The sequence below is a fragment of the Lissotriton helveticus genome, chromosome 5_1, assembly GCF_964261635.1.
Source record: "Lissotriton helveticus chromosome 5_1, aLisHel1.1, whole genome shotgun sequence".
Taxonomy (NCBI): Eukaryota; Metazoa; Chordata; class Amphibia; order Caudata; family Salamandridae; genus Lissotriton; species Lissotriton helveticus.
Window position 1 is genome coordinate 2,020,140,823 of NC_136065.1, and position 21,539 is coordinate 2,020,162,361.

A 21,539-nucleotide genomic window follows, 5' to 3' on the forward strand; every position below is an offset into this window, starting at 1 on the left:
CCAACACAGAAGAGTGATTGAAAGCTAGGGAATCATCTGTGAAAGAATGTTGAATCCTGCTGCCCAGTATGTGGCAATAATTGGGCAGGTCCAGGTCAAGTGAGCAAAGTCTGCCTCTGGGGAGCGACACATAGAGCAGTGTGAGGGTCTGGAGGGGTGGCTTACAAGCGATGCTCCAGTTCCACCTACAACACATTTTCATCTACTGCCCTTTCTGTGACATAGAATACTTTAATTTCAGCTTCATTTATTACTTCCTTACCATCATTCAAATCACCTTTTTCTCCATTTATTTTAACTAGCTGAGAGAGAATATTTGCAGAAATATCTTTAACATCATCTATATATGTAACCACATATTGAAATTCTTGCAATGAAATCACCCTTCTTTAAATATGTGATGAAATGGAATCTAAACCCTTCCTCATGAACACCTCTTTCAGTGGTTTGTGATCTGCACAGGAAGGACCCCACATAATGAGATTTCCTCAATACCCAGCATACTGCGAGAGCCTCTCTTTCAATAATTGAATAATTAATTTCTGGAGCCCTCAAACCATGTGATGAATACACAATCAGTTATTCTACTTACACGTTTAACGCTGGCATCTGTCAGAATGATAGTCTCCTCTACAGGCACCAATGCCTGCAAGCAAGGCATACACTTCAGGTCATTTTGTATATTAATAATCTCCCTTTTCTACTCTTCACTCACATAAAATCAACTTTCTTTGCCAATGGTGCTCCTAAATGCACTGAAATTTCTGTCTGATTTTTTTATAAATTTGCTGTATTCTTCAACCATGCCAAAGAAAGAAATCAATTCCTCTTTGTTAACTGGACTATTAAAATCCACAATAGTATCTACTAGATCTTTTTTTAGGAATGAATTCTACACCGGAGATGTGATGGCCTATATAATTTACTTCTTCAACCTCAAACTCACACTCAGCTTTCTTTAACATTGACCCTGGCTGTGACACTCTTTTTAGACCCCGATAATCTCTTTCATTATGTTCTTTCACACGCCCACCAAAGATTAACAAATCTTTCCACCAAAGATGAATAAACTCAAACTCATCTTGCTTTAAAATCGACCCAGCTTGTGTCAATCTTGTGAGAACCTGAACACACTCCCACCAAAGATAAAAAAACGATCTGAAAATAAGTGGGCTCAGACAGCAGGTAAGTGGGAGCTCGTTTAATCAGGTCCAGCAACAGCGACTCCCCAGCAGCAACTGCCGAGACCAGAACTCACAGCGTGTTCCACGCTGGGAACATTCTTGAAAGGAATGCCCAGGACCAGATCCCAACACACCTCCCTTTCTACATAAAGAAAATAAGAAAAGATAGAAGGAAACTAAAGAGAAAGAGAAGAGACAAGACTAATCATACAATAAAGAAAACAGTAATGTCATGCAGTAACATGTAGTCCTGAAATTGAGCAGGAATAGACCTGACCCTGGAAGAGATTTCCCTCGGAGGGATAGGGTCAGAACGTAAAACTCTACTCTTGCTAACGCTGGTAGAGCAGAAATCAAGAGAAGTATTAACCCCAAACCTCTTGTTGACACAATTGGTCATGAAACCTGGCACAATAGATATGGTATTTTTGTTCCAAACCTTCCCATCATCCAACACAACAACATGATCTTTCACAACAGACACTCTCCTGGGAGATGAAAATCGTAACTCCTCCTTGCGGAGAAAACCAGGTTTTTTAATCCTTACCCAATCGCCTACCTTCACTTTGGAAGGAGACAAAACTGCCGGTCTAGTGTCATATTTTCCCTGGAAAGAAGCCCCGACATCAGCCACAACACATAAACACACAGCATCCACAACTTTTCTCGACATCCATTCTTTGTTTAATTTGGAACCTGCAACCCTTCTACGCAACAAAGTGAAAGGAGCAACACCAGTAGAAACATGAGTAGCCCTCACAGCCCACAACATATCACTAATTGCTTGATGCCAATGCAACCCATTCACCAAAGCAAGCTGAAGGTGTTCCTTAACAACACGGTTGAAGCGCTCAACCAAACCGTTGCTACGGGGGTGATAGAGCTATGTAAGGATATGCTTAATCCCAGCTTCTTTGAGAAACAAAGTCATTTCAGACGAGACCAGCTGCGTCCCGTTGTCAGACACGATTTCCTCTGGAAAAACCTCCCTTGAGAAAACACCCTGTAAAAACTTAATGACAACAGATGTACTAATAGAGTCAACAAATCTAACCTCTGGCCACTTGGTCGTGTAATCAATTAACACCAGAACATACTTTGGAGAGGTCCCTATAAGACCAAACGGACCAGCAATGTCCAACGCTAACTTGGACCAGGGAATGTTCTTCACAACAATGGGTTCAACTGGCGAAGGATGAGTTATCTGAGATTTGTCGCTGACAATACACTCACAACAATCACGGACAAAATGCTCAACATCCTTGTCAACAGAAGGCCACCAAAAATCGTGCCTAACTCTGCGTTTCATAGACCGAATACCAGGATGACTTTCGTGAGCCAAACACAGAATTATTTCCGAATAGAAGAAGGGACTACCAATAACCCCCCTCTTCTCAATATACCATCCACTAGAGATAACTCATTCTTAACCCTCTTATAAGGAACAAGCTCTGGAGAACAATCCTTGTCACACGGCCACACTTTACAAATGAGGTCGATGACCTTCCCCATATCAGCATCTAAGGTAATGCCTTCCAACCACTCATGTTTAGAAAGAGCACAACCCACAGTGCCATTCAAGGAACCCACAGCGCAAACCACCTCTAAATCATCACACTCAGAACTGTCATCATTGTTCGGAAGGGGAAGTCTGGACAAACAATCAGCGACTACGTTTTTCGCTCCAGCCACATACTCGAGCTGATATTGAAATTCCTGCAACCTAAATTGCCATTTCCAGATGCGCGGGTTAGCCCTGCCCCAACCCTTGGTCGTGAATAAATCAACCAACGGCTTGTGGTCAGTTCTTAAAATGAATTTGTTACCCCAGAGAAATTCTTAAAATGTAGAACACCCCACCACATTGTCAAAGCTTCCTTCTCTATAGTGGAATACGTCCCTTCAGCACCCCTTAAAGTTCTGGAAGCAAAAGCAATGGTTTCCTCACGACCATCACCCCTTCTCTGCATGAGAACAGCACCCAAACCCACATTGCTGGCATCTGTGGATAAAATGCATAAATCGTTGATATTGAACAGTTTCAAAGGGCGAGCACAAACAATTTCCTGATTAATAGTATCAAAATTACTATTACAATCATCGTCCCAAATAAATTTAACATTTGTCTTAAGTAAATTTCGCCTGGCAGCAGTTTTGGTGGAAAAGTTTTTGACAAATTTGGAGTAGTACTTCACCAAACCAAGGTATGAACACAGCTGATCTTTGTTCACAGGAACAGGAGAATTCTGAATCGCATCAATGATCTTAACTTTAGGTTCAATACCATTGTAGGAAATGTGGTGGCCAAGATAGTCTACTCCGTCTTGAAGAAACTTGCACTTATCTTCCCTCAGAGTTTGACCACTGGACCTTTTGATGCTCAGAATCAGTTTAACTCGTTCATCATGGTCCAGTTCAGTCTTACCATGAATCAAAATGTCATCTTGAAAAAAGACGACGCCGGGAATATCTTTAAGCAAATTGTTCATCAGTCTCTGGAAAACAGCCGAGGCTGAGGCCAATCCGAATGGCATACGAATATAACGATATGCACCATCTGGGGTGACAAAAGACGTGAGATGTCTGGACTCTTTGCACAACTCGATCTGGTGATAGGCAGATGAAATGTCGAGAGAAGTGAAAAACCTAGCACCTTCAAGAGTGGCCAACATCTCATTGATGTTTGGAAGTGGTTGACGATCGAGCAAGTCAACACACAATCAGAGGCATTAATCAGATTTCCGTGCCAAAACTATGGGGACGAGCCATTTAGAACCTTCAATTGGCTCGATTACCCCTGCTTCTGTCGGGTGAGAAACATGAGTAATTCAAAAATACTGTTACTGAAATTGAGGAACATGGGGAATGCGCGCATTTTTAACGGACGCCGCCCCCATTCATTTCACCATTTGTAAGCGGAGAGGGCCATCTCAACCATGGGCACTGGTACGAGTGATTAATTCACCTCTGGGTAACACCCATAGTTTTAACTTGCCCCGCCCAATGGGGTCCACCATACGGGAACCCCTTACCACTCCCCTGGGGTATGCACGTTAATTTCTTAAACCTATCCAATTCATAGACCCCGATGCAATTATCTACGCTTAATCTGTCCGAGCTATTCCATGATGAGATGGTCATCGATCCTTCTCTTCCACAGATTTTATGGTCATTGAGCCTCAACATCACAGGCGATTCAACACGACCTGCCACCCGTGGGTAAGTAGATCTACTGCCCGTTCTGCTTGTCGACTCACCTGACCTCACAAAACCAACCCCCCCTCTGACACACAACCTGTTACTTTAATTTACAGACTGTCGTGCAACACATCCCTGTCTTGATAAAGACCCGCCGCGACCTCACACACAGGCGCAGAAGGGTCGCAACGTCGACATCCCACAAAGGCCCATTACTTCTAGGATTCCGAAAAAACTAAAAGAAACGTTGAGAATCTCTAGACACCTATCAGTACATGGCCTACTAAAAAAGAACTATGTATATATGTATATATTGATTGTATAGATTTGGATCCCTCACTGTACACATTGTCTCACCACGTGATCACTATTCACCATTGTCACTATTTTTTGCACTTTAAATTCACTTTGACAGTCCTTTGTCTGTATTATATGAAATACCCATTGAATGAATTTAATTCAGATAAATACGAAAATGCAATGAATAAGACATCGAGTCATTAAGCAACAAAGTGAAAGGAGCAACACCAGTAGAAACATGAGTAGCCCTCACAGCCCACAACATATCACTAATTGCCTGATGCCAATGCAACCCATTCACCAAAGCAAGCTGAAGGTGTTCCTTAACAACACGGTTGAAGCGCTCAACCAAACCGTTGCTACGGGGGTGATAGAGCTATGTAAGGATATGCTTAATCCCAGCTTCTTTGAGAAACAAAGTCATTTCAGACGAGACCAGCTGCGTCCCGTTGTCAGACACGATTTCCTCTGGAAAAACCTCCCTTGAGAAAACACCCTGTAAAAACTTAATGACAACAGATGTACTAATAGAGTCAACAAATCTAACCTCTGGCCACTTGGTCGTGTAATCAATTAACACCAGAACATACTTTGGAGAGGTCCCTATAAGACCAAACGGACCAGCAATGTCCAACGCTAACTTGGACCAGGGAATGTTCTTCACAACAATGGGTTCAACTGGCGAAGGATGAGTTATCTGAGATTTGTCGCTGACAATACACTCACAACAATCACGGACAAAATGCTCAACATCCTTGTCAACAGAAGGCCACCAAAAATCGTGCCTAACTCTGCGTTTCATAGACCGAATACCAGGATGACTTTCGTGAGCCAAACACAGAATTATTTCCGAATAGAAGAAGGGACTACCAATAACCCCCCTCTTCTCAATATACCATCCACTAGAGATAACTCATTCTTAACCCTCTTATAAGGAACAAGCTCTGGAGAACAATCCTTGTCACACGGCCACACTTTACAAATGAGGTCGATGACCTTCCCCATATCAGCATCTAAGGTAATGCCTTCCAACCACTCATGTTTAGAAAGAGCACAACCCACAGTGCCATTCAAGGAACCCACAGCGCAAACCACCTCTAAATCATCACACTCAGAACTGTCATCATTGTTCGGAAGGGGAAGTCTGGACAAACAATCAGCGACTACGTTTTTCGCTCCAGCCACATACTCGAGCTGATATTGAAATTCCTGCAACCTAAATTGCCATTTCCAGATGCGCGGGTTAGCCCTGCCCCAACCCTTGGTCGTGAATAAATCAACCAACGGCTTGTGGTCAGTTCTTAAAATGAATTTGTTACCCCAGAGAAATTCTTAAAATGTAGAACACCCCACCACATTGTCAAAGCTTCCTTCTCTATAGTGGAATACGTCCCTTCAGCACCCCTTAAAGTTCTGGAAGCAAAAGCAATGGTTTCCTCACGACCATCACCCCTTCTCTGCATGAGAACAGCACCCAAACCCACATTGCTGGCATCTGTGGATAAAATGCATAAATCGTTGATATTGAACAGTTTCAAAGGGCGAGCACAAACAATTTCCTGATTAATAGTATCAAAATTACTATTACAATCATCGTCCCAAATAAATTTAACATTTGTCTTAAGTAAATTTCGCCTGGCAGCAGTTTTGGTGGAAAAGTTTTTGACAAATTTGGAGTAGTACTTCACCAAACCAAGGTATGAACACAGCTGATCTTTGTTCACAGGAACAGGAGAATTCTGAATCGCATCAATGATCTTAACTTTAGGTTCAATACCATTGTGGGAAATGTGGTGGCCAAGATAGTCTACTCCGTCTTGAAGAAACTTGCACTTATCTTCCCTCAGAGTTTGACCACTGGACCTTTTGATGCTCAGAATCAGTTTAACTCGTTCATCATGCTCCAGTTCAGTCTTACCATGAATCAAAATGTCATCTTGAAAAAAGACGACGCCGGGAATATCTTTAAGCAAATTGTTCATCAGTCTCTGGAAAACAGCCGAGGCTGAGGCCAATCCGAATGGCATACGAATATAACGATATGCACCATCTGGGGTGACAAAAGACGTGAGATGTCTGGACTCTTTGCACAACTCGATCTGGTGATAGGCAGATGAAATGTCGAGAGAAGTGAAAAACCTAGCACCTTCAAGAGTGGCCAACATCTCATTGATGTTTGGAAGTGGTTGACGATCGAGCAAGTCAACACACAATCAGAGGCATTAATCAGATTTCCGTGCCAAAACTATGGGGACGAGCCATTTAGAACCTTCAATTGGCTCGATTACCCCTGCTTCTGTCGGGTGAGAAACATGAGTAATTCAAAAATACTGTTACTGAAATTGAGGAACATGGGGAATGCGCGCATTTTTAACGGACGCCGCCCCCATTCATTTCACCATTTGTAAGCGGAGAGGGCCATCTCAACCATGGGCACTGGTACGAGTGATTAATTAACCTCTGGGTAACACCCATAGTTTTAACTGGCCCCGCCCAATGGGGTCCACCATACGGGAACCCCTTACCACTCCCCTGGGGTATGCACGTTAATTTCTTAAACCTATCCAATTCATAGACCCCGATGCAATTATCGACGCTTAATCTGTCCGAGCTATTCCATGATGAGATGGTCATCGATCCTTCTCTTCCACAGATTTTATGGTCATTGAGCCTCAACATCACAGGCGATTCAACACGACCTGCCACCTGTGGGTAAGTAGATCTACTGCCCGTTCTGCTTGTCGACTCACCTGACCTCACAAAACCAACCCCCCCTCTGACACACAACCTGTTACTTTAATTTACAGACTGTCGTGCAACACATCCCTGTCTTGATAAAGACCCGCCGCGACCTCACACACAGGCGCAGAAGGGTCGCAACGTCGACATCCCACAAAGGCCCATTACTTCTAGGATTCCGAAAAAACTAAAAGAAACGTTGAGAATCTCTAGACACCTATCAGTACATGGCCTACTAAAAAAGAACTATGTATATATGTATATATTGATTGTATAGATTTGGATCCCTCACTGTACACATTGTCTCACCACGTGATCACTATTCACCATTGTCACTATTTTTTGCACTTTAAATTCACTTTGACAGTCCTTTGTCTGTATTATATGAAATACCCATTGAATGAATTTAATTCAGATAAATACGAAAATGCAATGAATAAGACATCGAGTCATTAAGTGTGAGGTTCTTGAATTGTGTTGTCTAAAGAGGGGGTTCCTCAATTTCAGTAACAGTATTTTTGAATTACTCATGTTTCTCACCCGACAGAACCATTTTCTATATTAACCATTAATTACCCAGGTTCTGAGGGACACAGGGTCACCCCTTTTCTTTAAATATCGATTACCCCCGCAGCACGTAGTCATTCCAACTCTTTCTTTAATTCCGGACGTAAACTCAAAGGCACTTTACGTACCTTGTGGGCAACAGGTTTGGCATTCTCTATTAGAACTATACGATGCTGGAACCCTTTGAGCTTACCCAGCTCTCCATTAAATACTTACAGAAACATCTGTGCCCACTTATTATTAGACACTTGAGAAACAGTCTGAGCTTTAGATGTTGCAGAAGAGGAATAAGGCACTGCGGGATACCACCATATCAGGATGATTGGGATCCAGGATGATATTCAAATCACCTTGCTCATCCCACCCTAACAAATTAGCGCCTTCTTTAACAACAAAAACTACACCTGTAGTATGATCAGAATTAAAATTCAATTCAGCAGTACATTTTCCAAGTACTTCTACTTTTTTGCCGCCATATGCAAAAATCTTCATATTGGAGGGTTCCAAAAGCACACCAGAAATGTTACTAAAGTCCGCGAGGTTTAATAAGGTAAAGGGGGACCCAGAATCTGCCAGAAATTTACAACATACCCCATTTACAGTTATATGGCAAGAAGGAGATTTCCTCTTCCGGAGGCCAGATAAAGAAGACAATTCGACAACACCAGCCTCGTGGGAGGAAGACAACATCAATAAATCATAGCGCTCTTCATCAGATTCTTCAGAAATGGTTTTCACAGTTTGAACAGGCTTTTTTGTAGAAGCAGCTTTGCAAATTCTAGAGTAGTGGCCCTTGTTCCCACATTTGTAACACGTTTGGTTGAGGGCAAAACAGAATTTGGCAGAGCCAAGATGTGACCTATTGTCGAAAACACACAATTTCGTTTTGCACAGGTCTAGTTTTGAATGGAGCACTAGATGTGATAGAACGAGTAGCAGTAGTCATGGGTCCATTGGGTTTGGGTTTAGGAGGGGGTTTAGAGTTCAAAAGTTTCACTTCCGCAGTTGAAGAAGTTGTACTCATTTCCTTAACACAGAATTGAGAATGCTCAATGCTTTTAGCTCGAGAGCGGTTGCTAAATCAGGGTCACCAGAAGCAAGTAGTTTTTCTTGAATCTTTTTGTTGCAAGTTCTTTCAATTAGTTGATCGCGTATAATTTCGTCTCTAAATTCCCAATAATTGCAGTTAATAGCAAGTATACGAAGGGCTGCCACAAAATCATAAATAGATTCGCCTGGAGTTTGAGCACGTTGGAGAAACTTATGACGCTCAAGTACATCATTCCTTTTTGGAGAAAATCTCTTATCAAGGGTTTTTATCAAAGAGGCATAGCCATCAATCAGAAGAGAATCGCCATTATCACCACCACTAACCATTGTGCTGGCAATTTCAAATGTAAAAGTCTTCAAAAATTTTCTACCTTCGGTGCCAAGATTGTAAATCAAAAGAGCTTTTTTCTTCTTAGAAGTGAAAGTGTCACCATCAATAGCTTCTAAGTATGCCTCAAAAGTATCTTTCCACTGTTACCATGGTACAGGTGGTGTGCCAGCTGCTTGCAAAAAGGGAGGAGGAGCCAATATATGATCCATGTGCGTGGGTGAGTTGCTGCACCACAGTACAAAAATGTACAATAGAAGTGTCGCAGTTAAACCAGCATTAACAATAAATAAGCAAAGGAATGTTCAACACTATTGTAATAGTCAGGACAAGGTGTGTGTCACAGTTGGGAAAACGCTATCAAATATGAGAAAAGCCTTGAAATGCTTTGAAGTGGCTTGAATGACATAGAACTGCTGTGCGCATCAGCGAAGGAATTAACACTGAGCGTATTGAAATATCTTGAATGACATAGAATTGCTGTACGCATCAGCGAAGGAATCAACACTGCCGGGGACTCCCCGGCAGCAACTGCCCAGACCAGAACTCACAGCGTGTTCCACGCAGGGAACGTTCTTAAAAGGAATGCCCAGGACCAGATGACACACTATCCCACCAAATATTTTTAACATCATGCTTTTGAACTGTCCAGAACTTTAGACAGCTTCCTTTGAAACACTGATGCTCCCGATATAAGGCCAAAGAGCATCCTCTTAAATCTGTATGCACCCACAGGAGTAATTAATACATCTTGTGATGGTTCATTTAATTCTGTCTGGTAATAAGCTTAAGTTAAATATAACATTGATAAATCTTTGCCTCAGATAGTGGAGTTCTCATTTCTTCTGTATTTGGTAAAGGAAACTTGTCTACCACCACCTCTCTATTTAAAGCCCTCTAATCAGTTCACAAGTAAATACCTTCTCCTGATTTTCTGGCCATAACAACAGGAGACAACAAAACTGTCACTTCTATTGATTCAATTTTGCCCAACTACACCAATTTTTCCAATTCAATCCTAACAAGTTCTTGTATACGGAGTGGACTTCTCCTTATCTTGGCCACAACAGGAGTAGCATTTTCCTTACCTTTGATGTGATGTTTGTACCCTAACAAACACACCCAACTGGTCCTTAAATAAATGTTTGTACTCATCCTCAAAAGAACATCTTGATGTTTGAATCACATTTATCGGAACCTGTGGACAGTCATTCGGGTCCAGCTTAACCCAAAGTAATTTCTGATGTTGTCCACATTATTACCATTAACCGAAAAATAACCTTTCCCTTCAGAATTATGAGTTCAAGCCCAATTTTGTCAATTAAAATAGCCCAACACTTTGATTGGAACCCACCCATATGCCCCAGGCTGAACATACACTTTCAACAGTGACATACTTTCCCTGCAATTACTCTCAAACACACCCTTGGAGACAATGGTTACGTTGGAATATGAATCAAATCTCAATAGAGCTTCATGTCCATTGATCATGACTCTCTCAGAGGGATGAACGTGGGTGGCTTTTCTTTCCATCAACAGTACTAAACATGTCTTCGACTTAAAATAAGATTTCTTTACATTTCTTCTGCAGCATCTCCCACAAGCATTGCTGTTAGCATGCAGAGCAGGACAGTCGTTAGGATTTGCTCTATGCTCTAATCCTCAACACCTAAAACAGGTACCTGAGAATTTCAATGGTTGCTCATTTTCATTATTTTCCTTCTTCACTACATTGACCTTTTGGTTTACTTGTTTACTTGTGCTGCTCAACACAGCAACACATTTAACCATACGTTTCACCCTTTTTGCAATGTTGACCACCCTCTCAAGAAGTGGCTCATCTTTTAACCATAACTCCTCCTTAATTGCATCACTTCCACATATTAGCACAAATTGTTCTTTATTCCTTTTTCCACATTACAACCAAAACTGTGCCTTGCAGGTAATTTCCTTAAGCTTGTTAAAGAGGCTTCTTCGGATTCATCCTTCCCCAGTTCTCTTAATCAAGAGGGGTATCTTTCATGAGAGCAGTTATCCATGGAAGATAGTGTTGATCCAATTTCAACATACAAACCTCCTATTAAATTAGGTTCCTTTGCTCCTCAGCACTGAATTCTGCTGAACTTTCTAACATCTCCTGTCCTCCCACTCCTAAGCAATGTAACAAGAGTGAGTATTTTCTTTCCACACCTAAATTGGTGCCACAGACCCTTGTATAGTTTATGAAGATCATTTTCCATTTGCTCTATTTTATAGGAGGATTCCCAGGACTATTTAAAAAATATTGATGAGATGTCCGTTTTGCATCTTTACCACCAGAACTAATGTAACTTTTCCAATTTGAAGCAAAAAGCAGAACAACGTGTGCCTATCACTGATGGACAGGCAGAGTAGTTTCTAATCTACACCTTTAACACAGACGGCTCAAAAAACATAAATTACACACTTGCAGTACACTTTCCCTTTTACCAAGTGTGCCTGTCACTGATCAAACAGGCAAAAGGTGTCTATGTAGGAATGAATACCATTTTTCGCTCTTAAATTTTCTTACAAAGTATGACTGCCACCTGCAGACTGGGGTATCTCTTTTTGGCGTACTATGCTACAATCTGAACGAGATCTTTATAAATTTGTATCCAATGTATTTGGGCGTGCAGATATAATGACTCCACTTTAAAATAGTTGCCAACATTATTCAACGCATCTTGTGTAGGTGACCTTGCTTTTTTCACAAACATCTCCTAAAATGGGTGCTGACGTTACACATCATTTTCCTTTGAAGCCAATAGTGCTTTTATTGCTAATCAACTGAAAAACATATGTGCTTCTCTTTCAATATGGCTGACAATGTCTCTTGATGTTTGTTTCTTGGGTCCACTCCTGTAACATGGGTGTTTCTCACTCCGCTAAAGCCTTTACGATCCTCCCGTACTGTGCCCTGAGCTCCCCACCTTTACAATACGGTCAGTCCATTGCACTCACTGCAAGTCGGAAAAAAGGTGTCGAGTCAAAAAAAAAAGAATTTTCTTTGACTCACCACCTTTTTTCAGTGAGTTTTCTGTTATCACTACACAAAAGATGTTGCCCCATGATTGAGGTGCTCTGTTGTCCTCACCATTACTTCTTGCACACTCATCACACGTGTGACATAGAAAGAACTGCTCCCACACACAATCTACTTTAAGAGAAGTTTTATTCAGAAAAGACCAGCCAGGCTTAGGTCCAGGTCTCAACTGCCCATCTCTTCAAACCTCACATTCTCCTACCAACATTCTAGGATATATAGAATTTTCATTCAAAGTTCTAAACCACTTTAATGCATGACATTTCCACAGTACAGACAAGTACAACATCACACCAAGCATCGCTAATGCAAATTAGTCATAGTACTCTCATCTCCGCCGGCAGGGTCACGCTGGTAAATATTCACTCAAACACTCACAGGTTTCTCACTGTAAAATAATTTATTTCGTGCTCGGAATGGTCACAACGACCAACGCATTTCGGTCTCCTTCTGAGACCTTGATCACGGGATAACCAGCACTTACAAGCAGGTTTTTAAAATTTCTATAACTTGTTTCATTTCCTGTTTCAATGCAGGGTATCTGGGATATGTAGTTCCTTTTTTGATCAAAGTGAATGTGTGCTTATTTTAAGTGTAAGTGCAATATCAAAGTGTTGAGTCGTGCAAATGAAACAAGTTATGGAAATAAAAAATGCCCTCTACATTTATGGTGTGCAGAGCCACCAACACAAAACACTGCTAAGCTTACTGAGGCATACTACTCAAGTCCTGGCATTTCCCATCAAATTACTTGTTTATAAAAAAAACATGGAGCCTGTTTCCAAGAGGGTCCTCTTAGAGAAAGGAGGTAGTTTACCAAACTTTCATAAGCACTTCACAAATGTTGACTCTGTTTAAAGGCTGTCTCTAGGCCATTATATTGCATGAACATGAGTCCTTTTTTACATCAGTCTCATTATATACACATTAGTGCTAAGATCTATTCACTCTAAAGTATTACACACATGTCACACATAAAGACCCTGAAAACATGTAAATGTAAATTATTTGAGCTCTTTATTATATATGGCAGAGAAGACCAGCCTTTGAATCACCAGCTGTAGCACAAGCTGAACATTCCACCCTGGCCTCACGCTGAGGCGCAGCAAGCTACAACAACAAAATAAATGCATTCCAATAGAAGCCTAATTGAGTCCACAGATCTCAGCATCTTCCAGGTTGAGCTGCTTAAGGTCAATCCCCTTTATTTTCAAATGCCCTACCACATGACCTTCAACTTACATCTAATCACCTTTCCGTCAGGAAATGTCTTAAAAACCAGCTTTTAGCATGATTTCCTCAACTTTTGCTTACTTTCTCTCTTTTCCTTGGGTGGTGATGCACTAAAATAACCTTTTAAATAATTAAACAAGAACCTAGGACCCATATGATAATATCTGGAAGTATCTAACCAGGTGCTTCTTTCACAACTGCTTGATCTACATGTGAGGAAAGTGGTTTGAATCGCTGGCTTGGGGAGTGTCCTTGAATTAAAGCATTTTAAATTAAGGTTAGTTTGTGCAAATACCCCAAGTCAGTTGCAACGTTTTTGGGGACTGTTCTTTTTTGACTTGGTACTGTTTGTTGACTCTCTGCAGATATCAATTTCCATGCTTTGTATTACAAGGTTGCCCAACAGTTAAGCTGTCTCCAGCAGGCACACATTTCTCCACTCCTCTAAGCCACTGGTTTTGATGCAAGTTCCTCCTGCAGGCAGGCTCTTCTCAGGTCATGAGTATCCAATGTGACTCACACCAACATCATTAGTTCAGACCATACTACCAAATGTACTATCTAAACAAAGAACATGTCCCACTTGTCACATGTCTTAGTTCGGCACAGGGAGAAATGCTGCAATTTTTACCATATACACATTTCCCATGTTGCCTTCTCTTTCAGACGAAGACTTCTAACACACATTTGCATGCGTGACAATTTAGGATCAGTTTCTCTGAACATACATTGCTTACAGATTCCACTTAGTACAAACTTTATCATCATCTTGACTCTGGTTTGGTGGATCTTCTACTGGCTGTGGTCACTCCCTCAGTGGCTGCTATAGGGGCTGGATGGGAACCGATTTGCTCCATAAACCTGCTACGAGGTGTGCCTCTGGGAACATCATCTGCAGTTGCTGGGAAGAGAAATGTTTCATCTACCACTTAAAACACATAAACAATTGGCTATTCTGTTTTGTGGGAACTTTTAATTCTGCCTGTTTTTGACATCTTAAATGGATTTTAAATTTGGTTTTTATATTTTTTGATCTTAATAGCTTTCTGCATGCTTTGTTTTTTTCTAACTTTATGATTGCCTTTTTAAATTGCCTTTTTTGGATATATGTTATAATCTGCGAGGGATCTCCAACTTGTGACCATGATGGGGACCTGCATTCTTTCTCTTCAGGTAATGGGGTTGGATCATCCAATGGGGATTCCTGCCGGAACACATACCTACACCCTAGGCATCTAGGTTAGGGAACGCATAGTAGGCATTCTATATATATATCATATATTGTTTTATATGTCTGCAAACATACACTGTCCTAGCTAGATGTGACACTATCATTCTGTTGACTGTCCTTATATTGCTAATCACTTTCATCTGCTTCTGTCTATTGATCATTGTAGCACATATATTCTATCATGTTGGGTCAATAAATATTGAAAACGCCCCACTGTATATTTCTTCCGTATTTCTCTGAGAGAAAGATTGGAGTGACTGGACGAAAGAGTTCTGGATCTGTTGCCACGATCCCTGGGAGAGCTCAGGGTTGTCATGTTCTGTGGTTGCCAAAACCATTTCCTACCTGCCCCGGTTTAGGGGTACATATAAGGTGGCACTGTGGGCTAGCTGGTCTCTAGAACGACATATTCTGCGGTGTGCACACAATCAGTCTGGCACCTTCCCTACATATATGTTGCCCAACAAACATGCAGTTCCTACTGGAGAGTGGGGAACTATACAACACACTCAGTTTTCATTTCTTCAACATTCCAGTGATTAAAGATTTCTTGGGGAGCATTACAAGTGTGTCCTCTGATTAGGATGCTTGCCTCTGTTGGCGCTTCATGTAGTTCTGATCAAGTTAGCGGTCATCCTTTGGAAACAAATTACCATGCATCCTGGCAAGACTTTTCAAAAGCCCTCTTGCCTGCAGCCGCTTTCGATCGCTGAGTCTGTACAATACAGGCTCTTTTGTTCCAGAAGCGTGTAAGTTTTCAATTCAAATGAGGACGTAGCCTTTCTGACACAAGTGGCCTCGAAGCCTAATAATAACAGATTTTCTCATTGAAGACAATTTTTCAAAATTCTGCCTTTCTAAGCGGAGTGTTTTTTACATATGATGAATGTAAGACGTGTATTATATTTGTTGTAAGGCCAACAGCAAATTCAAACAAATTTTTCAGAATTATACATTCATACAAACATGATTGTTCTTTTAAGCACATCTATATTTGAACTAATAGTTTCTTGCCTACACCATGTTTATACAAGATTGACAAATTCCTTCCCGAAAAGCCCATGGAACATTTCATAAGGCAAAATACTGCTACTCTATCCCTATTCCAATTGCTGACAATTATTGACTCAAACTGTTGGACTGTTCAAACATTTACCAGGCACCGCTGTATGGACTGTGCCTCAAAAACATATACCCAATTGAGACTGGCCGCCTTTTGGAACCTGTTTGATTACCACATCCTACCTTTCTATGTGAATTGTGCTTCTTCTTACTAGGTATTAACTTCCTACTTTGTTTATCCTCAGCAATGAAAATACCATGATGAAGAATTAAATGTTACTTACTTGTAGTCCTAGTTTTTTATCATGGGACTTTCATTGAAATAATAAAGTACCCAGACAGTTGAAGTGAGCCGAGTGTCATGATGCACTAACCCGGCGCTCAGAATCCAATGGGATCATTGCACTCTTTCATCTCTTACAGGCTTTACCAGTGACCACACATACAGGAATAATAAGACAAATGGTATAAATGGGAAAAGGAAATGTGATAAGAGAGAAAGTAGAGTTACTGGGCTCCACCACTCTGACTCACCACCTCGGTTCATAAAGGATGGCTGCAGGATGGAGTGAACATCTAAAAGGCAATGAGGTATCTTAAATAACTTTCCATATAAAGTTCTGAGCTTAACTGTAAAAAGAAAACATATATTGTAATTCCTGAAAACTAATCATACAAAGGAGAAGTACCTCATATATATTCACTAACACATGTCCGTAAGACCGGAAAAACTGCTTCAAGCTTTGTCTCTATGCATGCTCTGTGGAAGACGAGATTTAGTTTTTCTTTGACTTTTGTAGAACTGCAACAATCAACAATGTGCATGTTCTGCTGTTCTTTTAAAATACTTATTGTAATTTTTACACCTGTTCTTGTCAGGATTACATTTCCAACCCAACCTCTTCTAGGGGGTAGGTGTTGTTGAATACCATTAAATACGTTAGTTTTGTGTGTGCACAAACTGACAGCATATTTCAACTCTGGAAGTACCGCTTCTCGCCTACTTCCAGCCCCTGTATATAGAGTGGTGGGGAGATGGTAAAATCAGAGTGTCGCCTGAATGCAAACCTTGATATATATCTCGAACATACTCAGAGAGGCTATTATGAAAACTCTGATATAATGCGAACAGCATGGCACTAAAAAGTAAAAGGGGATTTTCTTTTCTTTTATAGGACAAGTAGATTTCTGAAGCACATACCCCTAGATTCATCATTCTCATGTTTTGCGAGTCCTTAATAGCGATTATTAAGGAATCGCTATTAAAGACTCGCAAAACGGGATTCATGTAGGTATCGCAATATTTTTTGCGATTTCTACTTCTTCCTTATTTGCGATTCGCAAATTGCTAATCGCAAATAAGGAATGGCTTTCCCATTCATAATGGGGAGTCATTCCTTATTTGCGATTTGCAATTTGCGAATCGCAAATAAGGAAGCGATTTCAAGGGTGCCAGGGTGTCCAAAAGACACCCTGTAGCACCCCTGAAATGATAATGTACACTGATGTTGCACACACACATGTCCAAAGGACATGTGTGTGTGTAACATACAACTTAGAAAAATGCACTAAAGTGCATTTTTCTAAGTTTTCGCTATTTACCACGTAGTTATACTTCGCGGTAAATTGCGGCCCCAGATTGTGAATTCACAATTTTCAAATGGTTCATGAATTGCATTTAAGGAATCGCAAATTGAGATTCCTTAAATGCAATTCATCGCAATTTAGCGAGTTCTAGATTTGCGATTTTTGCATTTGGGATCATGAATCCCAAATGCAAAAATAGCCCTCGCAAAGGGCCAGATTCTCAGAATCTGGCCCTTTGCGAGACGATTTTACTATGATGAATCTGGCTGATAGTTCTGTTAAAGAAGACATTAAATAAAAATCCACTTTCTTGTATCGTCTACTTTCCTCTGGCATTTGGTGGTTCAGCAGTTCATAAATGATTAACTAGCAGTCTTGAGGATCACTTCAGGGCCTGAAAATGCAAAAACAAGAAAGTAAAGTGTTATTTAGTTCGTTTTATGGATGAGGAGGGTGTTCCACAGTTTGCTGGCTTCGACTGAGAATAAGTGACTTACGATTTGGGTTGTTGAAAGGTAGAACTTTCAGCTGTCTAGAGAGATGGGACTGAAATGTTTGTTGAAGGAATGTTCGTCATAATCTGTGCAGCACTAGGTGTCACATGGAAAGGGGTAATACAATTTCAGGAAACAGTCTAGCCATTGTCATTTGTTTCAGAATAAGTTCTGGGCTCCTATAAAGCAAAGTTGGAGATATATGTATTGTATTGTATTGTAATTGCATTTATATAGCGCTTACTACCCCTGACGAGGCGTCGAAGTGCTTTTTCGGCGAGTAGCACGCTATTCTGGGACCCAAAGAGGATTAGTGTTGAATTAGTATAGTGAAACATGCAAGTACTAGTCAGTTATTTGGATTTGGAATGATAGCAGAAGGATAGAGGAGGAAAAAGTTTTGTATTTATATAACGCTTGTTGACCCACGCTGTTCAGCAAGGCCATAAAGGATTAGTGATGAATTAATATGGTGAAATATGAAGTAATTTCAGTGGTGGATATTTAGTCAGATTATTTGGAGTGAGAAGGATAGCCCAGGGATAAAAGGGGAAGAAAGGTTTGAATTCATATAGCACTTTGTTACCCCTGATGGGTGTTGAAGCACTTTTCAGGCGAGTAACACGCCACTCTGGAATCCATAAAGGATTAGTGTTGAAAATTAGTATAGTAAAATATGAAGTAATTTGAGTAGTGGATATGTTATTCAGTTATCTGGGTAGAGAAGGGAGGTGGCAGGATAGAAGATGGAAAGTGGTTTGTATTTATATAGCGCTTGCTACCCCATATGGGGTTTTGAAGCGCAAGTAGCACGCTACTCTGGAACCCATCAGAATTAGTCTTGAATTAGTATGGTGAAACATGAGAGTAATTTTAGAGGTGAATATAATAGTCAGTTATTTGGATTGAGAAGAGTTGGGGAGGGGTAGAAAAGAAAAAAGGTTTTAATTTATATAGCACTTGTAACCCTAATGGGGTGTTGAGACTCTTTATTGGCGTGTAGCACGCTACTCTGGAACCCAATAAAGGATTAGTGGTGAATTAGTATAGTTGAATATGAGAAGTGAAAATGTTAGTCTGTTAATCTTGATTGAAATGGATAGTGGAGGGATAAAAGAGTGTAGGATTTTTTTGGGGAGAGATTCTAGAAAGGTTTATTTTTGCGATCACAGTAGTCGTATGGGGTTTGGGATAAATGAAAGAGTGGATGTAGAGGATATATTGATAGATGTATAGGATGAGAGATAGGGTAGTGCATTGGAAAGAGTAGTAGAAAGAAGTTTGAGATGAGTCAGGAGGTTGGGCTAGAAGATATATTGAGTATAGGCTGAGAAATAGGGTAATGCATTAGAAATGCTAAATTAGAAGAAAGTGATAAATATATAGATCCATAAGTACATTGAAAGTATATAGATACATAAAGGGGGGTAAGTACATGGAGACTAAAGATATCGATAGGAGGCACAGGATGAGAAATAGGGAAGTGCATTGGATATGCTTTTTCAGGAGAAAAGTAACAGACACACAGATCCAGTACATGGAAGGTACATAGATGCACAACGGAAGTATCTACATGTACCCCATTTATTTGTTATAATTTTTTTTCTCTCAACAACCTTATTATTTTACATGTTTATACAAAGTAGTACACAAAGATAAGTAAATTTCTATAGTGAAAACAAATGCTTATATACAGAGTGATATGCTGTAAATTTCTGTTTGCGTATGGTGCTTATGTGGGGAAGAGCCACATTTTGAGTAGTTTTCTGAAGATAAGGTGGTTGTTGGTGGACCTTTTGTTGGGGGGTAAAGAGTTCCATAGTGTGGCTGCTTGAACAGAGAAGGATGTGCCACCCATGGTAATTTTCTTTATATGGTGGGATTTTGAGGCGAGATGCTCCTTTAGAGTGGAGGTTCCTTTGTTGAATGTGTTTGGTGATTTTATTCCTGATGAAGAGTGGTTCCATTCCATGTATTGCTTTGTGGGTGACACAAAGCAGCTTGAACGTGGATCTGGCAACCGGTAACCAGTGCAGGGCTTTCAAGGAATGGAAGATGTGGTCTTGCGGTTTGATATGCAAGAGTAATCTGGCAGCCGAGTTCTGAATCTGTTGTAGTCTTTTCATGGTCGTTAAAGGTGATCTGTGGTAGAGGCTATTGGCGTAATCGAGTTAGGACAGAACAAGGGAGATGGTAGCTTGTACCTTGTGTGGAAATCCCAAATGAGGAAAAATTTGTCGCAGTGTTTTTATAGTGACAAAGCTTGATCTTGCTAGTTTATCCACTTGGGCATTCATCAACATCTTGGAGTCCATGGTCATTCCGAGGTTTCCTACTTCCTTCGATACTTTAGGCAGTGATCCCAGTTCATTAGGCCATGCGGCAAGCGGGTTGTAATGTTTCCAATCGCCACACGTGAGTATTTCAGTTTTTGAAGCATTCAATTTGGGATGGCTCCAAGTCATCCACTGATCCACAGCTCTGAGACAGCTGGAAATTGGTGATTTTCCAATGTATTTGGGGCATTCCAGTTAAAGGACTATTTGCGTGTCATCTGCATAGTTATAGCACGTGAGGTGAAATGTATTGTTCAGTACAGGTAATGACTTCATGTAGATGTTGAAAAGCATAGACAAGATGATAGAACCTTGAGGGACCCCTGCTTTTGTGGAGTACGGTTTGGACGAGAAAGGTGGGGTATGGATGACATTAGTTCTGTTTTGAAAGTAGGACGTGATCCAGTCCAGAGCAGTTCCCGCTATGCCGGCATCATAGCATCTTTGTTTTAGTGTGTCAACCGTGTCAAGGGCAGCTGAGAGGTCCAAGAGAAGCCTCCATCTACTGCAGGGCTGAGAATGGCCTGGGAAATAAATTCAGGGCATGCTAGGATTAGCTGAGGGACTGGATCAGTGTCAGAAGATACTGGAGGCGCAGGACCCTTTGAGTGTATTCAGGTCTATGTATTCAGGTCTAGCTCAGAAAACCAGGATGCATAATTAATGTCTGCAAGTATGATTCATAGCACATGGTCACACAGATGCACATCTGTCTCAACAGCTTTCGATTTTTGTTGACACCAATAGGAGTCACACGATAATGTACATCCCTAACTTTTACATTGATCTTCTGGTAATGCAACTCCTGCAGTTTTTTTCAATTTATGGGCATGAAATGAGATTTATTTTCTTTAAAGGTGACCAATTGTAGGGAATGGTTGCTGTACAACGTAAAAATGTGTCTTTAAGTCAGCCCATCTCTTAGAACAATTGCTTTAAGTCAGAAAGAATAATCTCTACAACACGTGCGCCGATGCTGAGTTCAAACTTATCAATTGCATTTTCTCAGCGCATTCAGTGATGGACACCTTTGTCTCAACTTATCTGACCACATCTGCCTTGCTGTAGAATCCCACATCTGTATATGCAATTTATTGTGGGAAGTGACTAGAAAGCTTTGAACCTTTTAGTGACTATTGTGGTTATAATGGGCAATTGTGTATGAG